Raw genomic sequence first — 17,836 nt, forward strand, 5'->3', positions numbered from 1 at the left:
TGGATTAGTTATAGCACCACACTGGCAGTGCACAGGCTATGTTTGTAGTTTATAAGGAGTTTCACCAAGTTTTATTGCCTACAGAATCCCATTGGTGATCGACAGTCCCCAGTGAAGGAGCCCAAAGGGGTTGTATTCCTGTGTCTCCTTATATGTCACTGAACTTCACGCCAATGCGTAGGCTTAACAAGCATGAATGTTTAGTGCTCTAATCCTGAATGCTCTGGGCCTGACTGTGCCTTCCCAAAGTTAGTTGGGCCTTCTAGCTCTGAGATTTTAGTGGAACCAGTGTGTGGCCCCACCAGAAGATCTCAGGATGGGATGGACAACTCTGTTAAGCAAAATGTAAAAGAGAAATCTTGTTTTTTGGATTTTTCCATATTGCCTTTCTCACTGACTTGCCCTTGCTAATCTTGGCCCGCAGGCCGTGCAGTATTCCTTGGCATGCAGTTTTAAGGACCCAAGCTGGGGTAAGATATACCATGCCAGGATTATGGTAAAATACACAGTGATGTTCAGTCTCACAAGAGTGCACAGGGAAGCCTCTGTCCTGTAAGTCTAAATGATGATAATGTACCTGAATTGCTTTTGCCCACAAATCATAAATTTGTTGCTTAAGAAAATCAGTTAATTTTTTTTTTGCACACACACACACCCATCTCTCTCTCTCTCTTTCTGCTTCTCTCTTACTCTCTCTCTCTCTCACACACACACACACACGAGCACACACGCACACTAAAACTATAAAGTATATATACACTACAAATAGAAATGAGACAGCAATCTTTATTTCCCTCTGTCTTTTTCCCCAAAGCAAAGAACTGCTGATAAAGTAAGTACAAATACATTTTTTTAATGGAAACTAAAATATTTTTTATTCTTTTTTTATGAATAATTTTTTTTATTTAAACACCTTGATTACATACATGATTGTGTTTGGGTTTCAGTCATAAAAGGAACACCACCCATCACCAGTGCAACATTCCCATCACCCAAGTCCCAAATCTCCCTCCTCCCCACCCAACCCCCGCCTGTACCCTAAACAGGCTCTACATTTCCCTCATACATTCTCAATATTAGGACAGTTCAAAATGTAGTTATTTCTCTAACTAAACTCATCACTCTTTGTGGTGAGCTTCCTGAGGTGAGCTGGAACTTCCAGCTCTTTTCTCTTTTGTGTCTGAAAATTATTATTACAAGGGTGTCTTTCATTTTTCTTAAAACCCATAGATGAGTGAGACCATTCTGCGTTTTTCTCTCTCTCTCTGACTTATTTCACTCAGCATAATAGATTCCATGTACATCCATGTATAGGAAAATTTCATGACTTCATCTCTCCTGACAGCTGCATAATATTCCATTGTGTATATGTACCACAGTTTCTTTAGCCATTCGTCTGTTGAAGGGCATCTTGGTTGTTTCCAGAGTCTTGCTATGGTAAATAGAGCTGCAATGAATATAGGTGTAAGGAAGGGGTTTTTGTATTGTATTTTTGTGTTCCTAGGGTATATTCCTAGGAGTGGTATAGCTGGATCGTATGGGAGCTCGATTTCCAGTTTTTGGAGGAATCTCCATATCGCTTTCCATAAAGGTTGAACTAGACAGCATTCCCACCAGCAGTGGATAAGAGTTCCTTTCTCTCCACATCCCCGCCAACACTGTTTATTCTCATTCTTTGTGATGTGTGCCATTCTCTGGGGTGTGAGGTGGTATCTCATCGTTGTTTTGATTTGCATCTCCCTGATGATTAGTGATGTGGAACATTTTTTCATGTGTCTTTTGGCCATGCGTATTTCTTCTTTGTCAAAGTGTCTGTTCATTTCTTCTCCCCATTTTTTGATGGGGTTAGATGTTTTTTTCTTGTAAAGTTCTGTCAGTGCCTTGTATATTTTGGAGATTAGCCCCTTATCTGATGGGTATTGGGTGAATAGTTTCTCCCACTCAGTGGGTGGCTCTTGTATCCTGGGCACTATTTCCTTTGAGGTGCAGAAGCTTCTCAGCTTAATATATTCCCATCTGTTAATCTCTGCTTTCACTTGCTTGGAGAGTGCAGTTTCCTCCTTGAAGATGCCTGTAATGTCCTGGAGTGTTTTGCCTATGTGCTGTTCTATATATCTTATGGTTTTGGGGCTGATATCGAGGTCTTTAATCCATTTGGATTTTACCTTTGTACATGATGTTAGCTGGGGGTCTAAGTTTAATTTTTTGCAAGTGGCTATCCAATTGTGCCAACACCACTTGTTGAAGAGGCTTTCCCTGCTCCATTTAGGATTTCCTGCTCCTTTATCAAAAATTAGATGGTTGTATCTCTGGGGAACATTTTCTGAGTATTCAAGCCTATTCCACTGATCTGAGGACCTATCCTTATTCCAATACCATGCTGTTTTGATAACTGTTGCTTTGTAGTACAGTTTAAAGTTGGGAAAAGTAATTCCTCCCATATTCTTTTTCCCAATGATTGCTTTAGCTATTCGAGGGTGTTTATTGTTCCAAATGAATTTCAAAAGTGTCTGATCCACTTCTTTGAAGAATGTCATGGGTATCTTTAGAGGGATGGCATTAAATCTGTATAATGCCTTGGGGAGTATTGACATTTTGATGATGTTAATCCTGCCAATCCATGAGCAGGGTATGTGTTTCCATTTCCGTGTGTCCTCTCTTATTTCTTGGAGCAGAGTTTTATAGTTTTCTTTGTATAGGTCCTTCACATATTTAGTCAAGTTGATTCCAAGATATTTGAGTTTGTGTGGTACTATTGTGAATGGGGTTGTTTTCTTAATGTCCATTTCATCCTTATTACTATTGGTATATAGAAAGGCCATTGATTTTTGTGTGTTAATTTTGTAGCCTGCCACCTTGCTATATGAGTCTATTGTTTCTAGAAGCTTTTTGATAGAGTCTTTAGGGTTTTCTAAGTAGAGTATCATGTCATCTGCAAACAGTGAGAGCTTGACTTCTTCCTTTCCTATCTGGATTCCCTTGATATCCTTTTCTTGCCTAATCGCTATAGCAAGTACTTCCAGTGCTATGTTGAATAGGAGTGGTGAGAGAGGACAGCCTTGTCTTGTGCCAGAATTTAGAGGGAAGGCTTTCAGTTTTTCTCCATTGAGGATAATATTTGCCACTGGCTTGTGGTAGATGGCCTTCACTATATTGAGAAAGGTTCCCTCCATTCCCATCTTGCTGAGAGTTTTGATCAAGAATGGGTGTTGGACCTTATCAAATGCTTTCTCTGCATCTATTGATATGATCATGTGGTTTTTATTTTTCTTGTTATTGATGTTGTGTATTATGTTGATAGATTTACGGATGTTAAACCAGCCTTGCATTCCTGGGATGAAACCTACTTGATCGTAGTGGATGATCTTCTTAACGAGGCATTGAATCCTATTTGCCAGGATTTTGTTGAGGATCTTTGCATCTGCATTCATCAGTGATATTGGTCTGTAATTTTCTTTTTTGGTAGCGTCTCTGTCTGGTTTAGGTATCAAGGTGATGTTGGCTTCATAAAAGCTATTTGGAAGTGTTTCTGTTTGTTCAATTTCATGAAAGAGTCTTGCCAAGATTGGCAGTAGTTCCTCTTGGAAAGTTTGATAGAATTCATTAGTGAATCCATCTGGACCTGGGCTTTTGTTTTTCGGCAGACATTTGATTACTGTTTTAATTTCATCAATGGTGATGGGGGTGTTTAGATATGCTACATCCTCTTCCTTCAACCGTGGAAGATTATAAGAGTCCAAGAATTTATCCATTTCTTCCAGGTTCTCATTTTTAGTGGCGTAGAGTTTTTCAAAGTAGTTTCTGATTACCCTTTGAATCTCTGTCATATCAGTAGTGATCTCTCCTTTTTCATTCCTGATACGAGTTATCAAGTTTCTCTCTCTCTCTTTCTTTGTTAGGTTTGCCAGTGGTCTATCAATCTTGTTTATTTTTTCAAAGAACCAACTTCTGCTTTCGTTGATCTTTCGGATTGTTTTTTGAGTTTCCACTTCGTTGATTTCTGCTCTCAGCTTTGTTATTTCCTTCTGTCTTCCTATTCTTGGGTCCTTTTGTTGAGCATTTTCTAGTTCTATTAGCTGTGTCATTAAGCTACTCAGGTAAGCTCCTTCTTCCTTCCTGATGTGTGCTTGCAAAGCTATAAATTTTCCTCTCAGTACTGCTTTTGCTGTGTCCCATAAGTTCTGAGAGTTTGTGTCTTTATTGTCATTTGTTTCCAGGAACCTTTTTATTTCCTCCTTGATTTCATCTCGGACCCACTGGTTATTGAGCATGAGGCTGTTTAACTTCCAGGTGTTAAAGTGTTTCTTCTGAGTCCCTTTGGAGTTCACAAATAATTTCAGAGCCTTGTGGTCAGCGAAGGTAGTCTGCAAAATTTCTATCCTCTTGATCTTATGGAGGTATGTTTTATGTGCCAGCATGTAGTCTATCCTGGATAATGTCCCATGTACATTGGAGAAGAATGTGTATCCAGGTTTCTGGGGATGGAGTGTCCTATATATATCCACTAGGCCTCTTTCTTCCATTTCTCTCCTCAGGTCTAGTATATTCTTGTTGGGTTTCAGTCTGGTTGACCTGTCCAGTGTTGACAAAGCCGTGTTAAGGTCCCCCACAATTATTGTGTTGTTGTTGATATTATTTTTCAGATTTGTCAACAGTTGTATTAAATATTTTGCTGGCCCCTCATTCGGTGCATATATGTTTAGGAGAGTGAATTCTTCCTGCTCTACGTACCCCTTGATTAATATAAAATGTCCGTCTTTGTCCCTTACAACCTTCCTGAGTATAAAGTTTGCATTATCTGATATTAGTATGGCCACTCCAGCTTTTTTATGGGTGTTGTTTGCTTGGATAACTTTTCTCCAGCCTTTTATTTTGAGTCTATGTTTGTTCTGACTATTCAGGTGCGTTTCTTGTAGGCAGCAGAAGGTTGGATTGAGTTTTTTGATCCATTTAGCCACTCTGTGTCTCTTAACTGGTGCATTTAGTCCATTGACGTTGAGAGAAAGAATTGTCCTGGGATTTAACGCCATCTTTATTTCAAAATTTGGTGTGTCTTTTGGGTAGTCTTGTCTTAGATTAGGTCTTTCAGTTTTTCTCTTAAGACTGGTTTTGTGTCTGTGAAGTTTCTGAGCTGTTTTTTGTCTGTGAAACCATGTATTCTTCCATCAAACCGGAAAGTGAGTTTTGCTGGGTATAGTATTCTGGGTGAAGCATTCATTTCATTCAGTCTTGTCACAATATCCCACCACTGCTTTCTGGCATTGAGCGTTTCTGGTGACAGGTCTGCTGTAAATCTCAGGGAAGCTTGCTTGAACATGATTTCCCCTTTTGATCTTGCTGTTTTCAGAATTCTGTCTCTATCTGTGGGATTTGTCATTGTGACTAGGATGTGTCTTGGGGTGGTTTTTCTGGGGTCTCTTTTGGTTGGTACTCTTCGGGCATGCAGGATTTGATCACATATATTCTTTAGCTCTGGGAGTTTCTCTTTAATGATGTTCTTGACCATTGATTCTTCCTGGAAATTTTCTTCCTGGGTCTCTGGGACTCCAATGATTCTTAAGTTGTTTCTGTTGATCTTATCATAGACTTCTATTTTCGTCTGTTCCCATTCTTTGACTAATTTTTCCATTGTCTGCTCATTTGCTTTAAGTTTTTTGTCCAATCTCTCCTGCTGTATGGAATTGTTATGTATCTGATCTTCCACAGCACCAAGTCTATTCTCAGCTTCTGATACCCTGTCCCAGAGCTTATCCATTTTGTCATTCACTTCGTTTACTGACTTTTTCAGTCCTGTTAGTTGACATGTTATTTCAGTTTGGAGTTTTGTCATTTCTGCCTTCATATTTTCTTGGTTCTTATTAGTGTTCTGTTCAACTCGATCCATGGTTTCTTGGAGTCTGTTGAGCACCTTCCATATTGCTAGTCTAAAGTCCTTATCTGAGAGGTTGATTAGTTGTTCAGTCATTATCTGGTCCTCAGAATTGTCATCTTCATTTTCTATGTCTGATGCTGGCCTGCGTTGTTTCCCCATTGTCACACTTGTATTGTGGGTTTTTCTACGTGTTGTAGTGGTATTCATTGTCTATATGATGTAGGCAGCACACTCCTCTGGCTCCTCCCTTTCTGGATGGGCTGACTTGCCTCTAAGGGAGGGGAGTCCTCCGTGGATGAAGCCTCACACTGGGTCAAATCTTAGGCCCGAGCATGCAACAGAGAAGACAGTCCAGAGAGAAATGTTTGCTTCTGTGATATAGCGCCGTTCTTAGTGTGATTTTTCCTTCTTGTTGCAATGGAGTTCTTTCCTTAGAAAGAGTGCACGGCCGCGTAGCGAAGCGGAGCGGCTGTGCTCCTCTGAGCCTCTTTTTGCCCCACTCGCAAGAGTTTCACGCAAGAGGACAGTAGACAGACATAGACAGGTCACACTCACAGTCTTTCACAGCTGAGCCCCACTGGGCCGGTGTACTTTCGCGGATTTTCCCGCCTGGTGTCACACACAGGGAGCCAGCTTTTGCAAAGGTTAGCCGGTTTTTATGCTCTGAAGTCCCTCCCTGAAAATGGCGTCTGAGCGAGCGAGGTTTCTGGAGGCTCTTTTTGCCCCACTCGCAAGAGTTTCACGCAAGAGGACAGTAGACAGACATAGACAGGTCACACTCACAGTCTTTCACAGCTGAGCCCCACTGGGCCGGTGTACTTTCGCGGATTTTCCCCGCCTGGTGTCACACACAGGGAGCCAGCTTTTGCCGAAAATCAGTTAATTTTTTAAAAGCCCAATGCCCAAACGAAATAACCAAAAGAAGTCAATGAGGGGGGCCAAGGAAGGAGGGCAAAAGGGTGGTTAACCAACTAAACAGGTTTTGTTGTCCTCCATCTTGTTTAATATTCATAGCCAGGTGATATAATTTATCAATCTTATCCTGAATTTTCTGGACATTATCAGAAATGTTAAAGCAACACATGCCTTTCACTTTTTCACAGCATTACAATAGACAGAATCATGGACAAATACACAATTGATGTTTTCCTCTTCAGGGCCAGAGTGTCCTTTACAGTCTCTTTCCAGGTAGTCCTTCATTCTGTGCTCTCTGGGGATGTTTACTCCTTAGTGCTGTCATCTAGAATGGTTTGCATGCAGACCCATCCTCTGGAAGTCTCTTTTGGGCGTAGGCGGTCTCTTTGTATTTTGTGGGAGGAGCAGAAGGGGAACTCGCAGGGTTTGTTGTGGCCCAGGAGAGAGTTTGGTTAGTTTGCTTTACCAGCATTTCTGGGAGCCAGTGTGTAGTTCCTTATTTTATGTTAAAAATGCATACAAATCCACAGCTCCAAATAAGTACTGGGTGTGGGCCTTGCCATTGGTCAAATTAATGAATCTTTTCACAGTGTCAAAGTGTACTGATTTTTAGTTGAAGGATGCCACAATCTGTCAGCTGCTGAGTGACCAGACTGATCAAGTTGTAAAAATTTATTGACAAACAAGGCATAAGCCAGCACATATTTTGGTGAGTTGTATCTTGATCATGTAAGGTTTTTAAATTAGAACATTTTAATTGAGTTTAAAACTGAAATGCCAAAAATGAATAAGGGTTTGAAAATTGTATTTCATCATGAAAGGTAGAGATACCAAATACACACACATTTCACACAAAACCAAACAGGACTGAGAAAACCTCTCAGCACTACTGGAATTAAAGCCACTTAGGTGGCTACCACATTTATATTGAAATACACATAAACAGACAAAACTTACCTTGAAAAAAATGACCCGGGTAAAACAGGACAAACACTTTTCAATATAGAGCTGGCATGTTTGTAGGAAAAATTTTGTTTGTAGGAAAACTTTTCCAGCTTCTAAAAGTAAATGTAGAGTGGAGCTTTGCTGAAAATAAAAGCTTCAAGGTTTATATTGAGAACAAAACATTTCCAAAACAATGCTAATTTTGAAGTTAAATATTAAGTAAAATGGTTAATTAGCACTGTAGGACTTTTCACCTTGAAGTATGATATCATCCACTTCAAATAACCAGGTTCCTTTTTCACCTTTTCATCTCTGTTTACCACATACACTTTTGAAATATTTTCACAGTAGAACAGTAATACAGCTGTGATAAATTGTTAAAATTTCAATTATTAAACTCAAGAACATGTTATGACTATTAAAGGTATAAAAAATTGACTTTCAAAAACAAACAAATGTTCCTATATTGAAGATCTCAAGATAATAATGTGTAAATTACCAGGAATTCCATGTTAAAATTTTATATCCCAGATTAACAAAATTTTTAGATTATAAAATATATTTAAAAACATTTAATGCATTTCCACAGTTAAGACGAAAATTAAATTTGATACATGTTGACAATAAACATAGAATTTAGTTATCATAATATTAAGTACTCATAAAATTAACATTATTTTTTAAAACGGCTAACCACAACATCCAACAATTTTTTTATTTTCAAATACCTTTAAAATCAAAATAAATTGCCTAATGGAAATATTAAAGACTCAAATTTACATTTTTTGCCCTTTTGAATTTAAACTGACAAAAGTTATTCTTTTACTGATAGTCTGTTCTTACACGGACACTGAATAGAATTATGACCTTGCTTTAAAATTCCTGAGAGACATGGACAAAATTAATTAATTGCTCTTCTCTCCCTTCCAGCCAGTTCTCTCGCTGGATAATCCTTTAACCCTTACAGACCTGAAATTAGAGAGTTTCCTAATTCCTAATGTCTTAATAATTACTTTATACCACCCAATGCACAAGTTTAAGCAGCAAAATGCCTGAAATTGCACAAATGCCTTCAAAAAAGGCACACTCATGCCACATACTTCACTTCAGAAACTTCACAATCATCTGAGGCCTCTTACCACGCACACCAAAAACTTGACATTATTATTATTATTATTATTAATTTTTTTTGGTTTTGGGGTCACACCCACCAGCACTCAAGGGTTACTTCTGGCTCTACGCTCAGAAATCACCCCTGGCAGGCACGGGGGACCATATGGGATGCCGGGATTCGAACCACCGTCCTTCTACATGGAAGGCAAACACCTTACCTCCATGCTATCTCGCCGGCCCCAGTAATTCTCATAAATTCCTCATGAACACTGAGTTGTTAAATCTTTTTAATTCTGACCTTTGGCTGAGGTGGTCAGCCACAAAATCTAGACTCTCTCTGGGACAAATTTAGTTCCTGATGGCCATTGAGACGTCAGAATCTATGACCTCCACCCATGCCGCTCTCTGCAATCAAACTTGCACCTACAAAGGCACACAGGCTAGTACAATTTCTGTTGAACTCAAGCCAAATTTCACCAACTTTAAGGAAGAGGTGACATTCTCTCCAAAATTTCTCTGTTTTGACTACATAGAACACAAAACCACAGACAGACAGATGGACAGACACACAAGGGCCCAAATTACAAGAAAAAGAAACCAATACACTCAAGTAACAAAACACATCCAGACAATACTCTTGAACATTTCATGTTACAAAGCAATATATTAGACTCCTTCATTTTAGGCCCATAATACGCATACTTTTAATTCTTGTTCCATATGAAAAAAGTAAAAGAAAAGTCAGTTTCAAGATGAATGAAAAGAAGAAAAAGCCAGAGAGATATTTCAACATGAAGGAGAAAGAGAGAAACACTGTAAGACATGACAGTAAAATTAACAAAGAATATTATATGCTGCTTTCAGCAGGGGGTGGAATTCAGGACCTGAGGGAGAGAAGTCATCCATATCTTTCAACAGGGGGTGTCCTAAGAATTCCTCCCTATCATTCAACAGGAGGTGTCCTGAGACCCTTGTGGGAGAAAATTCATCCGTATCTTTTAACAGGAGGTCTCTCAAGACCCTTTTCAACAACTAAAATACTGCCAGCTTTATTGGCTTATTCACTGGCCTTATTCACAGGCTTTTTTTCACCAGCCTTTTCTACAGGCGATTTTTCACCAGCCTTATTTTTACAGGCTATTTTTTCTTTTTCACTAGTCACTTATACGGGCTATATTACACCAGCCACCTATACTGGCTCTATTTACATCAGCCACTCATACAGGCTCTATTTCCCCACCTCCCTAATGGCAGGGGAGTCCTGATTAATTCACAACTTACCAATACTGGAGTGACGTAAGCGCCGACTCCTCAGCTGTTTGTGGCCACTGTCACCTTCTGTGGGGGCTCGTTGCAGTCATCTCCTGTCTCAAGGACCGACGTTGCACACCAAAGTGTAAGGGTCCCAAACTACAGAGGACACCATCCAATATGGGTTACTTTCTCGGAGGGAGCGTGTGCACATAGAACAAATAACAGAGAGACAGACAAGAATGGGAGAGAATTCATTTCATTGAAGCACAAGGCTTAGCTTAAATACTTTATGAGGGCAGGATTCTGCGCACACACACATACAGATATGGCATAGATACATTGAGAAGACAAAAATACCTAGATAACGGGGGTTATGGCAAGTGGGCCGAAATGTACAGATAATGGGACCCATCTTGGGCAGGCCAGAGTGTACTATAATGGGACCCATCTCGGGCAGGCTGGAACGCACTAATAATGGGAACTTCAGGTAAGTTAGACTCAAGTTTCCCAGGGTTAAAATTCTATGCTCTCTTTATCTCTATTTAAGCTTTAAATAGTTACAATTATTTCTCAGGGCTCCCTACTTTTAGCCAAGTTCTCTGCTTGTTACAAGGGCCCCCTGCGTTAATTTATTGTCCCAGTTACCTGTTGAAGTGTCAGCTTGTTTTCTGTTCTCGTTCATTTGAGTGATAGATGTCGGTTCTGAGGGGTCATTTACCATCTTATCTTGCATTTGTGTCTGAAGTTTTTCATTTGTGGGAATCTTTCTGAAAAGGCAAAGTGGAACCCAGATTTTCTTGCCTGAGTTGTCATATGTTGAAACATAAGCATACTCTCTGCCTCGAATGAGATTACCAGAAAACCATTCATTGTCTATTTTTTCCCATATTGGTGAATCAACTTTTTTTTTGTACATGAGCATCCTCTTTAAAGTGTCTTTCTGCTGCGCTACAGGTCTCTCCTTGAGGTAAATTTAATAAGTTTAGTGAATGGGGCCAGAGAGTTGGCGCAAATGATAAGCATCTGCATTGTGTGCAATAGCCTAGGATAGACTGTGGTTCGATCCCCCCAGTGACCATATGGTTCCCCAATCTAGGAGTGATTTCTGAGGTTGAAAACAACAACAACAACAAACAAAAAAGTTTAGTAAAAATAATGTTAAATACAAATAATAATAATAATAATAGAGGCTGGAGAGATAGCATGGAGGTAGGGCATTTGCCTTGCATGCAGAATGACGGTGGTTCAAATTCCAGCATCCCATAAGGTCCCCTGAGCCTGCCAGGAGTGATTTCTGAATGTAGAGCCAGGAGTAACCCCTGAGCACACCTGGTGTGACTCAAAAACCAAAAAAAAATTAATAAGATAATAATTTTAAAGACAAAATGTCAGTGGGTGGCATGCCACCTTTTCTTATTTTACCTTATTCTATTTTTATTTTTTGTTTTTTTTTGGGGGGGGCACAGATGACACTCAGGGGTTTACTCCTGGCTATGGGCTCAGAAATTGCTCCTGGATTGGGGGACAATATGGGACACCGGAGATCGAACCTAGGCCCATCCTAGGTTAGCACATGCAAGGTAGACACCCTACTGCTTGCACCATCACTCCGGCCCCTTTTCTGTATTTTAATAATTGAGTTTTGATAGTCCTGTGAGCTCTTTCAACTATGGCTTGTCTGGTCTAATTATATAGTAAACCTGTAATGTGTTTGATTTGCCATTCCTTGCAAAATGATTGAAAAGTTTTGCTTGCATAGGTGGGACCATTGTTTGTCTTAATGATTTGGAGAACCCCAATAACAGAAAAGCATTGAAGGTACAAACTGTTTTAGGTCTTTCAGAAGTCATTGGACTCCCTATATAAAATGGGAGTAGGTATCCACCACCCCATGAAGATAGGGTGTTTTTAGGGAAAAAGTCAACTTGTGTGATATTCATTTGCCACAATTAATTAGTCTGTAACCCTCGGGGGTTGGCCCCAGCCACATATGTTCTTTTATTCATGTTCTTTATTCATGTTCTTTATTCATGTACAGAGGTTCCATGTTTTTTATGGCCTGCTTCCATGGAATATGATAATTGACATGCAGTCGATAGTCATTTGTATGTAATGCTGAATTTGGGTGACATAAATGTTGGCATAACTAGGCGATCAGCAATTTCATTCCCTTTAGTCATTGGCCCTGGAAGACCAGAATGAGCTCTAATGTGAGCAATAAATATAGGCTTTTGATTTTTGTAAAAGTACTTCTAATTGCTGCAGCAAATATTGAACAATCTAATTATGATCATTTAAGGACACTATTACTATGCCTGGGAATAAACCTACCATGTAAGCCAGGGGTCTCAAGCTCAATTTACCTGGGGGCTGCAAGAGGCAAAGTCGGGGTGAGGCAGGGCCGCATAAGGGATTTAGCTTACCGAATATTCACAATAAAAATTGCATTAAACATTTGCATACCCCGAATGGAACTGCTCGGGGTATGTGAATGTTTAATGCGATTTTTTTCTTACTAATGCGATTTTTATTGCAAATAATCGTGAATACTGCGATATTTGAAGGCTGACTGCGGGCCACAAAATATTGTACAGAGGGCCTGATGTAAGCTGAATCACTTACTATGTTACATGACTCCAAAACACATGATATTAAGTGATTTAAAGCAAGCTCCACATGCTGAGCAGATTTATAAGTACTGTATTTTCCGGCATATAAGACAACTTTTGAAACAAAAAAAGTCAACTGAAAATTGGGGTTGTCTTAAACACCGAGTATATTCCAAAAAATGTTTCAATATGCCACTAAACAAAAATTGTCTGAATATTGCCACAAAACGAATTTTCCAACTCGATCCTGCACCAATCACTGCCAGGCTGCTCGGACCGCCTCTCTAACTCAGCCAATCCAAGAAGGCTTTTTATGCATGCAAATTAGACAATGTTCTGGACCCAAATCTACACTGTAAAAAGCCTGCTCAGATTGGCCAGAGTCAGAGAGGAAGTCTATTACAGTATAACCTTTGAACCTTTGCTTGTTGTGATTGGCTCAATGTGGTACATACAGTTGCAGCACAGGAACGTTCTGTCTGATACAGCGAATATAGGCCTAAACCTATGTTTTAACTGAAAAATTAGGGGGTCGTCTCATAGCCCAGTTGTTTTATATGCTGGAAAATATGGTAGTATGAACTATTTTGGTTAGAGAAGGACCAGTTATACTCCCTTTACCTGATGCTGACCCATCAGCATAAAACACAGGGGCATCAGGTCTAGGAGAGGACCGAATAATTGATGATATCCCAAAGTTAGTCCTTTTAAAGAAGTCCCTGACTTTTCCAGCAGGATAGTGGGAATTACCCCTGAAAAATCAGATAAGGCCCATTAAAGAGGCTCACTAAGAGGTATTAAATACCCTATTTCTTTTTTTAAGAATAGGCAACATTTATTATATTTGGATCATACCTTAACAGGAAAACTGTTCTGCATCTAGCCTTGATTATAAGAGCAGCTATCAACTCCAAATAAGACACACATGTGTGAAGCTATTTGTTATGCAAATAAACCCATTCTACAGGCCCTGACATTTGAGCAATAGCATCTGTTGGAGAAAGAATAGCAGCAAAAATTAAAAACCATACTTTCCTCAGTGGTAAGGCTTTTTGCCTTGCACGCGTCTGATCTAGGACAGACCACGGTTAGATCCCCCAGCATCCCAAATTGTCCTCCATGCCAGGAGTAATTTCTGAGAGCATAGCCAAGAGTAATCCCTAAACGTCACAGTGTGTACTAAACAAACAAACAAACAAAACCAAAAAAATCATACTTTTTCTCCGGGTATAAACCTGGTAAGAAAGACTCCTTAAGCCAGTCTATAAAAATTTTAATTCCTGTTCTGCCTTTTGAGTTAAACACCTGAGACTATTTAAGACTGGTTCACCTTCCAAAATACCAAACAAGTTACTAAGTTCAGAGTTTGGCATCCCTAGAGATGGACAGACCCAATTTATATCACCTAAAAGTTTTTGAAAGTCATTAAGGGTCCTTGGATTTTTCTGATAAAAAGAAATCAATTTGGGGCACACTGAAGTATGCTCCTGTACAAATCCCAAGTATTGGAAGGGAGGCAGAGTCTGTAGCTGTAGTTAGCCTAGCACTCTGCAAGCAGTTAATAACAAATTCATATACACCTTGCAATTCTTTGTGAGTCTCAGCCAAGACTAAGATGTTATCCAGGTATATAGATCAAATATACCACTATTTCTGGAGTATAAGATGACTTTTGTGGGGCCGGCGAGGTGGCGCTAGAGGTAAGGTGTCTGCCTTGCAAGTGCTAGCCAAGAAAGGACCATGGTTCGATCCCCCGGCATCCCATATGGTCCCCCTAAGCCAGGGGCAATTTCTGAGCAAGTGCTTAGCCAGGAGTAACCCCTGAGCATCAAATGGGTGTGGCCCGAAAAAAAAGACCACTTTTGAAACAAAAAGTCAACCAAAAATTAGGGGTTGTCCTATACACTGAGTATATTCCAAAAAACGTTTCTGTATGCCGCTAAACAAAAAACATCTGGATATTGCCAGGAAACTAATTTTCCAACTCGATCCTGTACCAATCACTGCAAGGCTGCTCGGACCACCTCTCTAACTCAGGCAATCCAAGAAGGCTTTTTATGCATGCAAATTATACAATGTTCTGTACCCAAATCCACACTATAAAAAGCCTGCGCAGATTGGCAGAATCAGAGAGGAAATCTAAAATTAGGGGTCATCTTATACGCCGAAAAATAGGGTACCTGGGGCAAGCTATTGCAAGCTGGACGTAAAACCACATCAATAAAATATCGACACATGGTAGGTGAATTTGCCATGTCCTGAGGCAAAACTGTCCATAGGGGCATTGTTATTAAGAGAAGGAACAGAAAAGGCAAATCTTTTTCTGTCTTTAGGGTATATAGAAATGATATAAAAAATCTTTTAAATCAATTACTATCAGAGGCCAATCTCTTGGAATGGCTGCTGGGGAAGGTAAGCCATTTTGGATTTTGCCCATTAAAACCATTTGAGAATTAACAGACCTTAAATCAGTTAAGTCTCCAGCTACCTGATGACATTTTTATGACAAATATTGCGAAATTCCAACAGAAAATGAGATTTCAATATGTCCCTTTCTCAACTGCTCATCAGCTAAATTTCTAAGCACCTCTAATTTTGTGCTATAAATGGACCACTGGGGAATCCAGTTTGGAACAGCTTATCTCCATTCAATAGGAATGGGTTCTGGGCACTTAAATCAAAAGGCGAAACCTCTGGATTAACATCCTGGGAGTTTTGAAGAGGAATGTGATATTTTGCTCCCCATTGCTTATGCAAATCACGTCCCCATAGGTTCAAGAAAACTGAAGCTAGAAATGGCAAAATAACTGCTTGTTGAGTTTCCAGTTCAATGCACTTCAGGTATCTAGCACTCTGGCGAACAAAATTTCTAGGCCAGACACCTCCTATCCCTTCTAAACTGTATTGGGTTTCTTATAGGTCCCAATTTTTAGGCCGATCTCTTAAAGAAATTACAGATACTACTGCTTTGCTATCAAATTAACTGTAGAATTTTTTTGCCCTGAATTTCAAGAGTTAACATTGGATTTTCCTCTTTCAATTTTCAGTTTCAAGCTGCAAAGGTTATAAATGAATTAGCAGAAGCCTCAGGGTTAGTACTTCCAAAACCTCCTTCCCTAATGCAGTCTGATTTCCAGCATAACATAAGGAAGCAATAATATCTGAGTTATGTTTTCACCTTTCTTAAATGTCCAGATTGTGGGTACTGCGACAATAACTATTATTTCCCCAACATGGTCAGAATCTATAATCCCCAAGTAAATTACTATTCATTTAAGCATTAAACTGCTTCTTCCTACAATAATACCCACTGTAAGAGGTATACCCACTAAAGAGGCCCTGTTATGCCTCTTCAGTAATTAGGTTAAGACCTAATCTTCTAAGGGCATTGAGATGGACATATGATCAATTCTTCAGGACATGGAATGTCTAAAACCACAGCTTCCGGCAGTGGCAGGCTTTAATATGTTTAAGCTGCGGAGTTCACTTGGTTTGGACTGAGAAGCTGAATTATTGATAAAGTCCAGAGTTTTAGAGGCCAGAGGTTGCCCCCCTTACCCAGCTTCCCGACACAAGTTGAATTAGTTCTGGTCTCCAAGGGGCAGATCCCTGAGATGTATAGGATATGGTGTTAAAGGTGCAGCTATGCAGAATGAGGAAATGTAAGTTGAAGTTAAGGTATGGTGGCAGAATGTCCAGAAGGATAATTATTAAAACCAGTGGGATGTGGTGGAGGATATGTTGTAGGGTTATTATAATAACTGACATTTCTGCAAGCATGTAGGTATCCCATTAAATCCTCCTCTTCTCTTATAGGGTGTAATATTGCCTGACACTGACCATTAGCATTATCAACTGCTAAAGTTTTTATTAAACGTTATCTGGCATCTTTTATTTTCCACCTGCCTCTCAACTGCATTTTGTAATCTGCCTAGAAAATCTGCATATGGCTCTGTAAGCCGTCTGAACAATCTTTGCATAACTGTCGATATACTCAGCTTCATAGCCAACCTTTTTCCAAGCCTCTAAAGCGAGATCCCTAATAATTCTTAAAATAGTACATGGTAATCTAGCCGGTTTATCCACATCTCTGAATTACCCTTCTACAAGTACATCATAATTCAATTGAATTCCTGCAACCATCTTTCCAGAGTGATCTAGTTTTTTTAAGTTTGTCTCGATGCAGCTTATGGAAATACATTTTCCATTGTAAATATCGAGATGAGTCGAGACAGATCTTCGCCACACATTTATAGTGTCTGTGAGTCTAATTGCACCATTACTCCAGATACCAAGATGTTTAATAAAAGAAAGAGCAAGAGGACCATACTGAGTGCATGCTTTCTTAAACTGGCGAGATTGTGTATACGTAAACCTTCCTAGGTTGAGGCCATTTCATCCTCTTGGTTGGGAAAATTTATTCCTGAGTCTATCTCATTACCAGTTCCTTGCAGAACTGGTCCCTAAGGTTGGACATTTTTCAATGGTATGTTTCAGAATCTATATTTATTCCAACCTCAGAACTAGTCACTTAGGTGAATTGTTTTCCTGGTGAGGAACAATTACTTCCAAATATATATTTATACCAATCTCTCTTTTGACACGCTGTTTTGGGGTACTTAGTGGTTTTGCCCCACTTCCCCTGGAAGTCTGTGGGGCAGGCATAGGATCTGTTCCACACTGGCTGTAAGTGTGGTGAAGGAAGTGTGACTGATATGGTACCGATCTGCCCTCTTCCCAGCCGATTGGGCTAAATTCGGTTGGTTCTCCATATTTTTCATAGGTCCTGCCTGACCCAGGCTAGCTGGTGGAAAGTGGAACGAAGTGGTTTTCTGTCCCTTTACCACACCAGTAGGTGGTGATGTGGGACCAGGTTCATTCTTTCGATTTTAACCACTTGTAAAGGAAAAAATGGTGTATTCAGTCTTTTCTGACATTCAGAAAAAACTGCAACTACCTCAGACATTTTCTGAGATAAATCAGAATATTTTAAAAGAACATCCAGGGCCCGGAGAGATAGCACAGCGGCGTTTGCCTTGCAAGCAGCCGATCCAGGACCAAAGGTGGTTGGTTCGAATCCCGGTATCCCATATGGTCTCCCGTGCCTGCCAGGAGCTATTTCTGAGCA

This window comes from Suncus etruscus, chromosome 3, assembly GCF_024139225.1.
Source record: "Suncus etruscus isolate mSunEtr1 chromosome 3, mSunEtr1.pri.cur, whole genome shotgun sequence".
Classification (NCBI taxonomy): Eukaryota; Metazoa; Chordata; class Mammalia; order Eulipotyphla; family Soricidae; genus Suncus; species Suncus etruscus.